The sequence below is a fragment of the Diceros bicornis genome, chromosome 34 (assembly GCF_020826845.1).
Source record: "Diceros bicornis minor isolate mBicDic1 chromosome 34, mDicBic1.mat.cur, whole genome shotgun sequence".
Lineage (NCBI taxonomy): Eukaryota > Metazoa > Chordata > Mammalia > Perissodactyla > Rhinocerotidae > Diceros > Diceros bicornis.
In genome coordinates this window covers 1761950-1774768 of record NC_080773.1, presented here as the reverse complement: position 1 = coordinate 1774768, position 12819 = coordinate 1761950, and positions in this window count along the sequence as shown.

Below are 12819 nucleotides of genomic sequence, written 5' to 3'. Positions count from 1 at the left end.
CGGGCGCGAACTGACGCACCGCTTCTCTGACCATGCTGAGGCCGTGTCCCACATACAGCAACTAGAAGGATGTGCAACTATGATATACAACTATCTGTTGGGGTTTTGGGGGGGGAAGGAGAAGGATTGGCAATAGATGTTAGCTCAGAGCCAGTGTTCCTCAGCAAAAAGAGGAGGATTACCATGGATGTTAGCTCAGGGCTGATCTTCCTCACAAAAAAACAGAAAGAAATGTAGTTATTTTCCAAGTAGGGTAATAAGCTTCTTGTCTACAGACACTATATCCTATAACCCCCGTTTTCCCCAGGATATTACATATTCTGTATACATAACAGACACACAATGAGTACTAAGGAACTGATAAATAAATGGCAAGCAATAGGATATATTGGAGTACATGAGGAAGCCATTTGGGGTAAAAATAATTTGGCCGGAGTTTGTTTTTACAAAGGGGCCTGTCGCCTGCATTGTGTATCTGCTTTCCCATGTCCCAAAGAGAAGAGAATATGCCCTTAAGATAAAGATGCCCTCATTGGCAGAACCTTAAGGATGAGCATTTCTCCCTAAGCTAGGACTTGGTTGCTGCAGTCCTCCTGTGACCACCCAGTTTGAGACAACAGACCTGACACCAGCCAAACCCATCAAGACAGCAGACCTGTTCCCTGCTGTGTCCATCAATTGCTATTCTTGCAGGGCAGTCTGACAGGGTGATCTTGTCACTATAGTAAAAGGGACATTACAATCCTATGTGATACATGCTCTTTGACAGCATACAACCGCTCTGTACACCCCACTTTGTTGATGCCCTTCCTTCCTTAGGGAAGGAAGGCCCTGGGCCATGGTCCTCAAAAGGTGACTCATAATAAACTCACTCTAATTTTGATTTATACATTGATTATGGATTATTTACGTAGACATTTGTTGGTGTAGTCATGGCAGGATTTCAGAGAAACCCACGAGAGACCACCTGGAATCTACAGTGAACTGGCATTGGGTACTAATAGGGGCCCATTGTGCCCTCCAGATCACTGCATTCTTCAGGTGACCCCAGTGAGTTCTCCTGAAACCTGGACCTCCTTATTGTAAGTCAACAGTTCAGAGTTTATTTGAGCTGTTTTCAAGGCTTAAGGCTAGGTGTCTTAAGGGGGTACTGGTACATTCCCTAGGTCAGAGGAACCTAGGGCGGAATTCCTAGGAACGAGAAATCCAGGGGGAATTTCCTTGACCAGGGGAGCCTAGGGGGCACTTTTGGAGTGAATGGGGGAGGCTGACCTTTTTAATTTGGCTTAAAATTGGAAAGAATTGTGTTTATAAGGTCTGAACAAAACTGCTTGATAGAGAAATGAGAGACTGAATCTGTTCAGCTCCGAAAAAAAGGGACATTGCTCCTCCCGGCCTTTTGGGCATTCTCAGACCTGAAGCTGTAAAACTGCTAGAAGAAAACATAGGCAAAAGGCTCCTCCACATTGGTCTTGGCAATGATTTTGTGGATATCCCACCAAAACTGCAAACAACAAAAGAAAAAATCAACAAATGGGACTACATCAAACTTAAAAGTTCTGCCCAGCAAAAGAAACAACCAACAAAATCAAAAGGCTGGGAGAAAAGTTTTACAAACCATGTATCAGATAAAGAGTTAAATATCTAAAATTTATAAAAAATTTATACAACCCATAACAAAATTTATAAAGAACTCATACAACCCAATAACAAAAAAGCAATCCAATTGAAAAATGGGCAAAGGACTAAGTAGACATTTGTCCCAAGAAGACATCCAAATGGCCAACACGTACATTAGAAGGAGCTCAATGTCACTAATCATCAGGGAAATGCAAACCCAAAGCACAAAGAGCTATCACCTCACACCTGTAAGGGTGGTGATCATCACAGTGACAAGAGATAATAAGTGTTGGCAAGGATGTGAAGAAAAGGATACCCTTGTGTGCTGTTCATGGGGATTTAAACTGGTGCAGCCACTATGGAAAAGACAGTGGAGGTTCCTGAAAAAATTAAAAATAGATACACTTCAGTGTATTTATCTGAAGAAAATGAAAACACTAACTTGAAAAGATATATGCACCCCTGTGATTATTACAGAATTATTTATAATAGCTAAGATATGGAAACAACCTAAATGTCCATCAATAGATGAATGGATAAAGAAAACGTGGTATGGGCCGGCCTGGTGGCATAGTGGTTAAGTGTGTGTGCTCTGCTGTGGCAGCCCGGGGTTCAGATCCCTGGCGCGCACTGCCTCACTGCTTCTCAGGCCATGTTGTGATGCAGTCCCATATAAAGTGGAGGAAGGTGGGCACGGATGTTAGCACAGGGCCAGTCTTCCTCAGCAAAAAGAGGAGGATTGGCACATGTTAGCTCAGTGCTGATCTTCCTCACAAAAAAAAAGGAAAGAAAATGGGGTATATATTTACAATGGAATATTATTCAGCCATAAAAAGGAAAAAATCTTGCCATTTGCAATGTCATGGATGGACCTTGAGGTCATTATAGTAAGTGATATAACTGAGACAGAGAAAGACAAATACCATTTGATCTCAGTTATACATACAATCTGGCTCTGCAGTTTCTCACCAAATTGCCACTGGCAGGCCGAGTCAAGTACCGATTTTCTTTAGTGAATCCAAGGGAATGCCTCTCAGAAAAGGCTTTTAACTGCAGTGTGTCTTGGAATTTATGTGTGAGACAGTCTTAATTCCTAGAGCTGAGAGAGGTTCTGCACGGTCTCAGATCCAGAAATGGAAGACAGAGATAGTTTGGCTCAGCTCTAGGGGCAAGACTCTAAGGGCTCTGCAGTTTCTTGCCAAACTGCCACTGGCGGGCCGAGTTGAGAACTGGCTTTCTTTAGTGAGTCCGAGGGAATGACTCTCAGAAAAGGCTTGTAACTGCAGTGTGTCTGGGGGGTTATGTGTGAGAGAGCCTTAATTCCTAGAGCCGAGGGAGGTTCAGGTCAGTCTCCATTTTAGGAATGGAAGACAGGGATAGTTTGTCTCAGCTCTAGGACCAAGCCTTTAAGGGCTCTGCAGTCTTCCTGCCAAACTGCCACTACCAGGCTGAGTGGAAAATGGGCGTTCTTTAATGAATCCGAGGGCATGCCTCTCAGAAAAGGCTTGTAACTGCAGTGTTAGTGGTGGCTGTGTGCCTTGGCAGTTCTGGTGAATGGCTGAAATTCAGTGTTCAGATTATTCAATGTCATGATTTGGGATGTTCAAACAGAAACGGAGCCCCCTGTTCTGTGCCCAGATGGGAATTTATAGAGATATCATGAAGAGAAGTTCAAATTCAGATACAAAATTCAGTTGATTTTCTACATACCAACAAATAATTGGAATATGAAACAATACCGTTAACAACACACACACATACACAAAGAAATCCTCAAGTGTAAATCCAATAAAATATTTACAGATATCTGTGGAAAAAAATATGAGACACTCTTAAAAACAATAAAGGAAAAATAAATCGATTGAGATATATTCCTTGCTCATGATCAAAAGTCACAATATTATTAAGATGTCAATTCATCTTAAATTGATCTAAAGATCCAGTGCAATTCCAATAAAAATCTCACCAAGCTATTTTGTAGATATTGAAGAACTCATTTGAAACCTTGAGTGGTCTAGACAATCCTGATGAAGAACAAATTGATGAACTCACACTTCTCAATGTCAAGATTAATTACAAAGTCAAGAGACTGTGATATTTTACAATACTACAATAATCAAGAGACCGTGATTTTTTTTTTATAATTTTATTTATTTATTGTTTTCCCCCAAAGGCCCAGTAGATAGTTCTATGTCATAGCTGCACATCCTTCTAGTTGCTGTATGTGGGATTCAGCCTCAGCATGGCCGGAGAAGCCATGTATTGGTGCATGCCCGGGATCCAAACTGTGATATTTTAAAATGAATGGGGCTGGCCCCATGGCTTGGCGGTTGGGTGTGCGCGCTCCGCTGCTGGTGGCCCAGGTTCGGATCCCGGGCGTGCACCGAAGCACTGCTTCTCTGGCCATGCTGGGGCGGCGTCCCACGTGCAGCAGCTGGAAGGATGTGCAGCTGTGACATACAACTATCTACTGGGGCTTTGGGGGAAAAATAAAACAATAAAAATTAAAAAATAAATAAAAAATAAAATGAATAGACATAGAGGTAAATGAAAAAGCACGGAAAGTCCACACACAGACCTCTGCAAATACAGACAACTTGATCTTGGTCAAGACAATAAATGCACTCCAATATAAAAAATAATAGTCTTTTAGGTCTTTAGTCATCATCAACCATGGTGATGATAAAAAAGGACGACCCTATGGAAATAAATGAACCAAGACACCAACTTTGCACCTTAGACATATATTTTCTCAAAATCACTCATCAACTTAAATATAAACTGTAAAAATCATACTGGGAAACAGGAGAAAATCTTCATGATATACAGTTTGATGATTAGTTTTCATATACAACACAAAAAGCACAATCCATGAGGAAAATAATTGATCATGTGGACTTGGTTAAATTTAAACTGTCCAATCTGGGAAAGACGGCATTCACAGAGTGGAAATACAAACTCCTGACTAGGATAATACATTTGTAAAACACATATCTGCAGAAAGACCTGCATGCAAAATAATCAAAGAACCAATCAAATGCTGCAACAAGAAAACAAACTCCCAAAATTAAAATAAATAGACCAAAATGTGAATAGACAAGTTACCAAAAATATATATATACATGGCAAATAAGCAAATAAAAATTGCTCAACAACAAGGAATTATTGGAAAATAAAATCCATTGTGCATTAAGAAAAAGCAAATTAAAACACCAATGAGATACTCTACTCTTCTAGTAGAATAGCTAAAAAACAAAAACTGACAATACTAGTTACTGGTGAGGGGTTAGGACAATAAGAAATCTCATTCACTGCTGATGGGAATACACACAGTACAACCTCTTAAGAAGACATCTTGTTAATCCTTGTGAAGCTAAATATAGTGTCACTATATGGTGCACCAATTGTGCACCAGTGTATTTCTCCAACTACTGTGAAAATATACATCCACACACAGACCCCTAAGAACATCTAAAAAGCAGCTTTATTCACAGTGGCCAAAACCTAGAAGGAACCAATATGTCCTTTAACAAGTGAATGACACCCAAGCGTGGGACACTGAGTGAAGACACTTGAGGCACACATGGGCTACAGGCAGAGGGTAAGGAAACACACGAGTTCAGACAGGGGCTAGAGGAACAGTAAATGAAAACACTGGTTGTCTAGATAGGCTGGAGGCACAGAGAATGTAGACAAACATGAGCTGGCATGGGCTGAAGCACAGTGGACAGGCACACTCAGGGGTGGAAAGGGATGCAGACACATGGAGTGAGAGAGACATGTGAGGTCTGGTATAAAATGTCGGCACAGGAGATAGAAACACTCGAGGAAATGTATGCGCTGCAGGTACATAAGAGAATTACATTAGTTGTCTGACATGGGTTTTAGAGAGAGGGGATGGAAACTCATGTGGGTTGGCAAGGGCTACAGGAACAAGGAATGGAGAATTTTGAGAGGTGGTATGGACAGAGGGGAGAGAAAATCTTGACAAAACAAAAGGGCAGACATGGGCTGCAGTCATATGAGATGGTGACACTCGACACAAGATATGAGCTTCAGGTAGAGGGACGGAGACACACAAAGGCTGGCATGTTTGCAGATCATGGGCTGGACACGTTATGGGGCAGACATGGCTTGCAGCACAGAGTTTAGTAATATACTAGGGAAGACAAAAGATACCAGCTACATCTGTGTGTAGCCTTAAATGAATGTATGAGTAAGGAAGAAAGACAGGAAATCCACAATCTCAGCTTCTGTCCCAAGAATTAAAAGAGAATAACACTGGAAAAAATACAGATAGGAAAAAATAATAAAGATAAGAATCAATGAAATAGAAAAATACTAAAGAAATAAATCAGGCTAAAAGTAGTTATTTTTAAAATATTAATAATGTTAATAAACCACTAGCAAAACTGATTAAGGAAAAGAAAAAGAAGTGAAACACAAATGACCAGTATCAGAAATCAAATAAGAAGTATTGTCTACAGAGTGCTTAGATCTTAACGAGATACACCATTTTGTGAAATACTTAGCACTACGAATTAGACAGCAAAGGTCAAAATTCACTTTATAAAAAACCCATATACTGAAACTGACACACAAAAAAACATAAAATAGGAAAACTGACATATCTACTAAATAAATTGAATTGTTACAACGTCAAGCCAACTAACCAACAAGAACAACAAACACTTTCCACAAGCAAAACTCTAGGTCTGGGATCATTAACTATTCCAGAGAGTAGAGGGAGGGAGGAAGGAAAGGTTCAGATTCCAGATTAGACTGAACACAAAAGTAGTATAGATTTTATTCACATTGAATACAATACAAAGATGATTCTTTACCACACAGGACCTCTGAAGTCACCTTTCCACTATACTACCCAATAAATTGAACCTAGATAAGAACTGGAGAAAAAAAGCACAACACTTAATAAATATTTTTAATACAGTAAAGAAACTGAGGTTATCTAAACAGAAGAGGAAAAGGTTAATAGGTGACAATTACCATCTTCAATGTATGAGGAAGTCCAGAGAAGGCTACCTTTAAAAAGTGGATATAAAGTGAAAATTATTTAAATAACACGAAGAAAAATTTTATCATATGGCAAAGTAATATAGCAGACAATCAACCAATCAATAAAAAACCAATTAATTAATGTATATCATTGATTAGAGATATTAATATTCAACAGAACTAGTTTCTGGAGGTTGTGGAGTTTTTGTCTCTGGAAACTTCTCAGAAACAAACATTAAGCCATTTGTCCTGGATAGACTTTAGACCTTCTCCTGCTGGGGTTCACGACCCCTTCAAGTTTCTTCTGTAATTTTAATCTACTGCTAAATTAAATGAGAGAAGGCATGGTGAAGTCAAATATGAGTGTGGTCTGGGGGGTTCATTAGAGGAGTGGTGGAGAAACAGTGAACACACATGGGATGCCATAGGGTTCTGAGAAGCAGAGGAATAAAAGTATGTAAAGGGCTTGAGACATATTAGGTCCTCAGTAAATAACCATTGTTATCACTAATAATTTATTTCCAATAGTGTAGATAAAAGAAAGTTGGCTATTCTGTCAAAAAAAATCTTACTCAAAAATGTCTTAACTGACTGAAGATTAAATAATCAAAGCTGGCTTTGTTTTTAATCTTTTCTAGCCAGGTAGGGGTCAAGGGAAGCAAGCAAAGGAATTGGGCGACACTTAGGAGAGTCACAAACCTTGAACTTAGCGTAATCTTTGCTTTAGTCTCTTACTATTCAGGAGCCTCTAGATCCAAATGCCAACACATTGAAGTTGTTGGTGAATCTTGATTAAGATTTTGATAGTTTTGGCTGTCTGCTCAAGGAAAGCATCCTTTGAAACCTAAGGTTTCTAAGCCAGTGGTTCTCAATGTGTAGCTGGTTCAGGAGCATCACCTAGGAAATGGTCAGAGACGTAAATTCTCGGGTCCGCCATCCTACTGGATCACAAACTCTGAGATGGGCTCAGCATTCTGTGTTGTAGGGGACCTCCACACAGTTCTAATGCACACTGGAGTTTGAGAACCACTGTCTTAGGAGAAGCCAGTCCTAGGTACAACATAGGGTTAGCAAGGATTCCTCTCTCACCAGGGCTTCTCCTGAGGCCCCATGGACAAAATAAGGATTCTTTTTTATGGTTCTTTTTATAGGAAGAACTATCGGCTCAACTCCAGGCAGCCTTCTTCAGGAATTTTTCCAGTACAACCAGGAGCTCTGAAATTTGGATTCAAAAAAGAAAAAAATATAAAAAATTGGTTCAACGTTCAAGAAATTTTCCTGCTTCAGATTGAGGGTGGAAAAGTAGCTGAAATAGAGAAAATTTTCCCAGAACACTAATCTATCATTTCTTGATGGAAACCACTGACTTCTTTCAGTGGAACTAAACAATGACCAGGAAGGTTATGGTTAGTCTGATGTGTTAGAGGAGAAAGCACAAAGAGGAAAAAAAAAAAAAAAGGAGAGAGGGAGAGTGAGGAAGGGAGATAGAAACAGCGACCATCAGTTAGAGGTAGTGAGAGGCGGGGTAAAGGAATAGAAGATACAGAGGGAGAGAAGCAGGTGCCGCTCGGTAGGAAACACACCTGTTGATACTGTGCACGTGTGGCTTTCATAGAAAGGTATAAGGTTTCTAAAAAGCAAAGAAAATAAAAACAAATCCACCCAATATAGTAATTTGTCCTAAATATTAATTGATCAGGTCTGATCACGCTGATGTCTTCCTTCTCCTTTATTTCATTCCTGTCTCAAATTCTATGTCCTGCCCTTGTCTAAGGCTTCAGAAACACACCACAATTCAAACTTTCACAAGGTGAACTGTTTAAATCATTTCACCTTCTTCTTTCCTTGCCCTTCTGCACAAAATAGATGCCTTACACTGTTAAATTACCTTTCAGTGCCTTTCAAAAAAACTTTAAAAAATTTGATTCTTAAAAGTACAGTTTTAGATTTACAGATAATTGAACAGAGAGTACATAGCGTTCCATACACCCACCGCACTGCCCCTCTCCTCTCCTCCAAGCCCCATCTCCCCTATTATTAACACCTTGCATTAGTGTGATACATTTGTTATAATGAATGAACAATATTGATACATTGTTATGAACTACAGAGCCTAGTTTGAGGGTCACTCTTTGTGTTGTACAGTTCCATGGGTTTTGACACACATATAGTGACATGTAGCCACCATTATGTACAGAACAGTTTCACTACCCTAAAAATCCTCTGAGCATCAGATTAGCTGTTAATGGCTTTTTAAAATATTAAGTTGTCAGAATAACGTAAATTTTTACAATGAAAAATGTTCCACAGGTGCTAAGTTTTGTTAGTTTCACTATTATGATCACTATTAGAAATAATGGAAAAAAATGAATCCCTACATAAATAGCAAAAATCATAGAATTTGAAAGATAAAAAGATCTTGAAGATGAGGAAACCCCATATTCTTCAAGACCCTGCCCTCCAGTCTCTCAGCTTTCTGTGTCATTTATCTGCCAAATCCACTGAGGAGAAAGAAAGACATCGATAAAGAAAAACAAAGCAAAAAACAAATTTTGGTTCTAAGTGGTCCTCTTGAGCCCAATTTAATCAAACACGGATTCTTTTTTATTGCCTATTTGCATCAGGAACATAATTACTAGCTGGAGCCTAATTTGAGAATATTCATTATGAATGAAATGTCATATCTAAGAACAGAATGGAATTCACTGAGGCTTTATTCTTGGAACATTTGTAGGATTAAGTCAGGACACACTGTGAGAGTGATAAATAAGTTCTGTATATTTTTATTCTCCAAGACCATGGATTTCAGCCACACTTTATACCCATGTACTTTGCAACAATGAAAAACAATTAAACAATGACCTTGAATATTTAGCCCTCAGATTCATTAGTCTTTAAAATATAAATTGAGCAATTTAAATGTAGATGACTGAAAGACTATGGAGATTTCTAGAATGTCACATTAGGTCCTTTAGAAGTGAAGAATTGACTCTATAAAACATTTCTATTCCTTGTCATACCTTGACAATAGTGCTACTGTGACTCTGTTTTAAAGAGGATAATGCCAGGGTTTACTTTAATTTACACGTTTTTAAGTATGTGTACTTAATATTTCTCAGTCTCTTGAAAACTTTTATCATTAAACTCAAACTTCATTTAAATCACCAGACCTATTTGATGAAGTCAACATGATGATTTACTTGCAAACTCCTCAGAAAATTACTAATTTAACCTTACTTTGGATGATCCATTCTAGAACTCAAACTGGATTTGCCAGGCCTGTCAAAACGGCTCATAGCTCTGTGTTTGTACATTTATCTGGGAAGATAGCAACTAAGGGTAATTGTTCTTCCCAGATGCTTTCTTTACCTCAAACAGCAATACTTCCAAAGTTTTAATGAAAATGTGGCCAATTTGGTGAAAACCAAGTGACTTGTTTGTTTTAGCATGCCAATGAGATTAAGAAAATAAGTATTTTAATTATTGTTATTGATTATAAAAATCAGAAGAAAACAAACTTCTTTGTCCAAAGACATTTCTGCAAGTGAAATTGTCTAAAAAACTGACAGCTCGCCTCCTCTTTTAACCACTAAACCATAAGAAATGTAATACCGTGGGCAAACACTTGAGCACCGTCACCTGCACAAGTCCCCAGCGCTGTCACCCCATCAAGGTCACAGATCAGGGTGAGGAGTTGGTGGAGGGAGACGGCTTCGCACTCAGCGTCTTTCCTTCCTGGGTCAGAACTCGGTCCCAGCTGCTCGCTGTCTAGTCTTCTGGGGAAGCAGAGAATTCTTCTGGGGACACGACACACTTCAGGTGTTAAGAATGTCATCATTCTTTTTTAAACAAATGTTAGATCATGTGACGCACTTCTCAGGACAGGAGGAGCCGCCTCAAGGGAAGGCAGATCTTCTCCAGGAGATGACGGTCATCCAGGGAGAGCAGAGCCAAGGGCTGCAAAGCGCCAGCCAGCTCCTGCTCTCCTCTCATGGACACCTCGGTCACCACGCGCCCATGCCCAGGCCGTGCCCCCCCCCAGCCGTTCCCATTGTATCCTCGGAGGCCCGCGCATGCGCAGGACCGGCGCTCAGAGCGGCAGAGGGGCCGGCGAGCTGGAGAGCTGCGTGATGCATGCACCGGAGGCAGGGTCCCTGGTGCGGAGGTGGCGGCTGCGCTGGTTTGTGTGTGGGCATTGGCGGTTTCTGGATCCTTCCTCCAGGATTTTCAGCGCTGTGGAGCTCTCCTTTCTGCAGTGTGGAGGAGCGCTGGGCAGGAGGCGGCGAGGTAGGCGGTGGGCGGCGGGCGGCGGGCTCCGCGAGGAGATCTCCGCCGCTGATGGCGGGAGCGCGGTGTCCGGGGCGGCGGATGGGGACGGGGCTGCTGGCGGGCTGCCTCAGGCGGGGGAGCCAAACCTCTGTCCCTCGGAGGAGCAGAGGAGCGTCGCCTGGCCGGCGGGCCCCTCTGCCTTGGCGTGGCCCCACCTCGGCAGGGCCTCCTGCCCACCCAGCAGAGGTGCAGGGGGCGGCAGGGAGTCGCCTGCCCTCTGTGCGCGCCCTTGAGTTCGCGCTCCCCCAGGACCCTGTCTAGGCCAGGTCGCGACATCCCGGGGTGAACACTTTCCTTCAGAAGACAGCCAGTGGTCAGCGCTCCTCTGCCTGACTCCGCGCAGGCTATTGGGCTCCTCATTGCGTTCTTTAAACAAATAAGCCTTCCTACTTCTTTGGGACACTTTTATAGAAAAGCCTAATCCCATTAATGGTTTCTGATAATTGACTCTATATTTGCAAGGCGAACTTTGAAGCCTGTGAATTGTTGTAAACTGCATTTAATGAAAGGAGCTTCAAACAATCCTTGGTGAAAATTATGTAACTTCCTAATAACTCACCTTTGGTTAAGATAGATTGATGACTGATCAATTGATGATTGACATAATGTGTATGGAATTTAGGTTTCAGTGGAAAGGTTTTTCTTGGCAGTTGGTGCTAAAATTAAAATCGGATAAGGAGGAGGTTTTTAGAAGTAGTATGTAGTGTGTGTTTTGTCTCCGTACTCATTTAGAATCGTAAGAATTTAGATTTGGAAAGCCCATAGAACAAGAATTTTGAAATTTTGATTTGACTGACATGGTGAAAGATCAAAAGGCCAAATACGGTAGGATTTCATTTATATGATATTCTAGAAAAGATAAACCATAAAGAAAGACAACAGATCGTTAGTTGCCATTAGTTTTAATATTTAGTTAATTATTTAATTTAATAGTTTAATCATTAGTTTTAATATTTCTGATTAAAAAAATACATTTTAATGATAACATCCTAATTATGCTTTTGGATGATTACAGAAGTTAATAACCTATTAAATTCTGCAGTAGGAACAAATGACTTGTTATTGGTGTCTTTGAAGTGTAAGTATTGGTGGTACTGAAATTTTTAACTAAGCTTTTTGGATTCTGAACTACTGGTTTTTTTACTAGATCATGTTGGATGTGGCATATTACAAGTTTCAAAAGGCTCTTTAAATTTTTGTAGCAGGCTGAAGCTATTAAATTGTAATGTAAGAGCTTTATAGATGAAACAGGCAAAATACAAAAAGCCATTCATCATTTTATCTTTGTTAAAAAATCAAGTAAATCTTATCATACGCATGAATGACTTTTGGCTAGACAGACCTGAACTTGACAAGATGGACTCATTAGTATGGGGAACTTGTTTTGGAATGTTAAAATGGGAGAAGGTATATTAGTTTTTCCTGAGGGTGACCCGAGTCAATGTGGTGGGTTTAGCTGCTTATATGCTCTTTCTGAGTTACGATCTTGATTAAAAAGCTGGTCATAGACATACTAAGAAATTTGGACGATTTTATGTATCAACATATTAAGAAGTCCTATTTCTCTGATAGTTTCTGATTTCAGGGTGTCTGGGAAGAACAGTTTCTCAACATAGGTACTTTGGAATATAATTTTTGATAGTTGGCTTATTGAATCATAGAATCGTGGAGATGGAAATAATTTTAGTGGTTGTAGAGCCTAAACTCTTCATTTTCCAGGAAATGGAAAGTGAGGTTTCTTGAGTTAAGTCATCCATAGTCTGACTGCTACTTAGCGACAGAGTTGGAAGTAAATGCTCGGATGCTTGTCTCCAGATACTTAGTACAGTGCTCTCTGTGCTGTATACATAATAT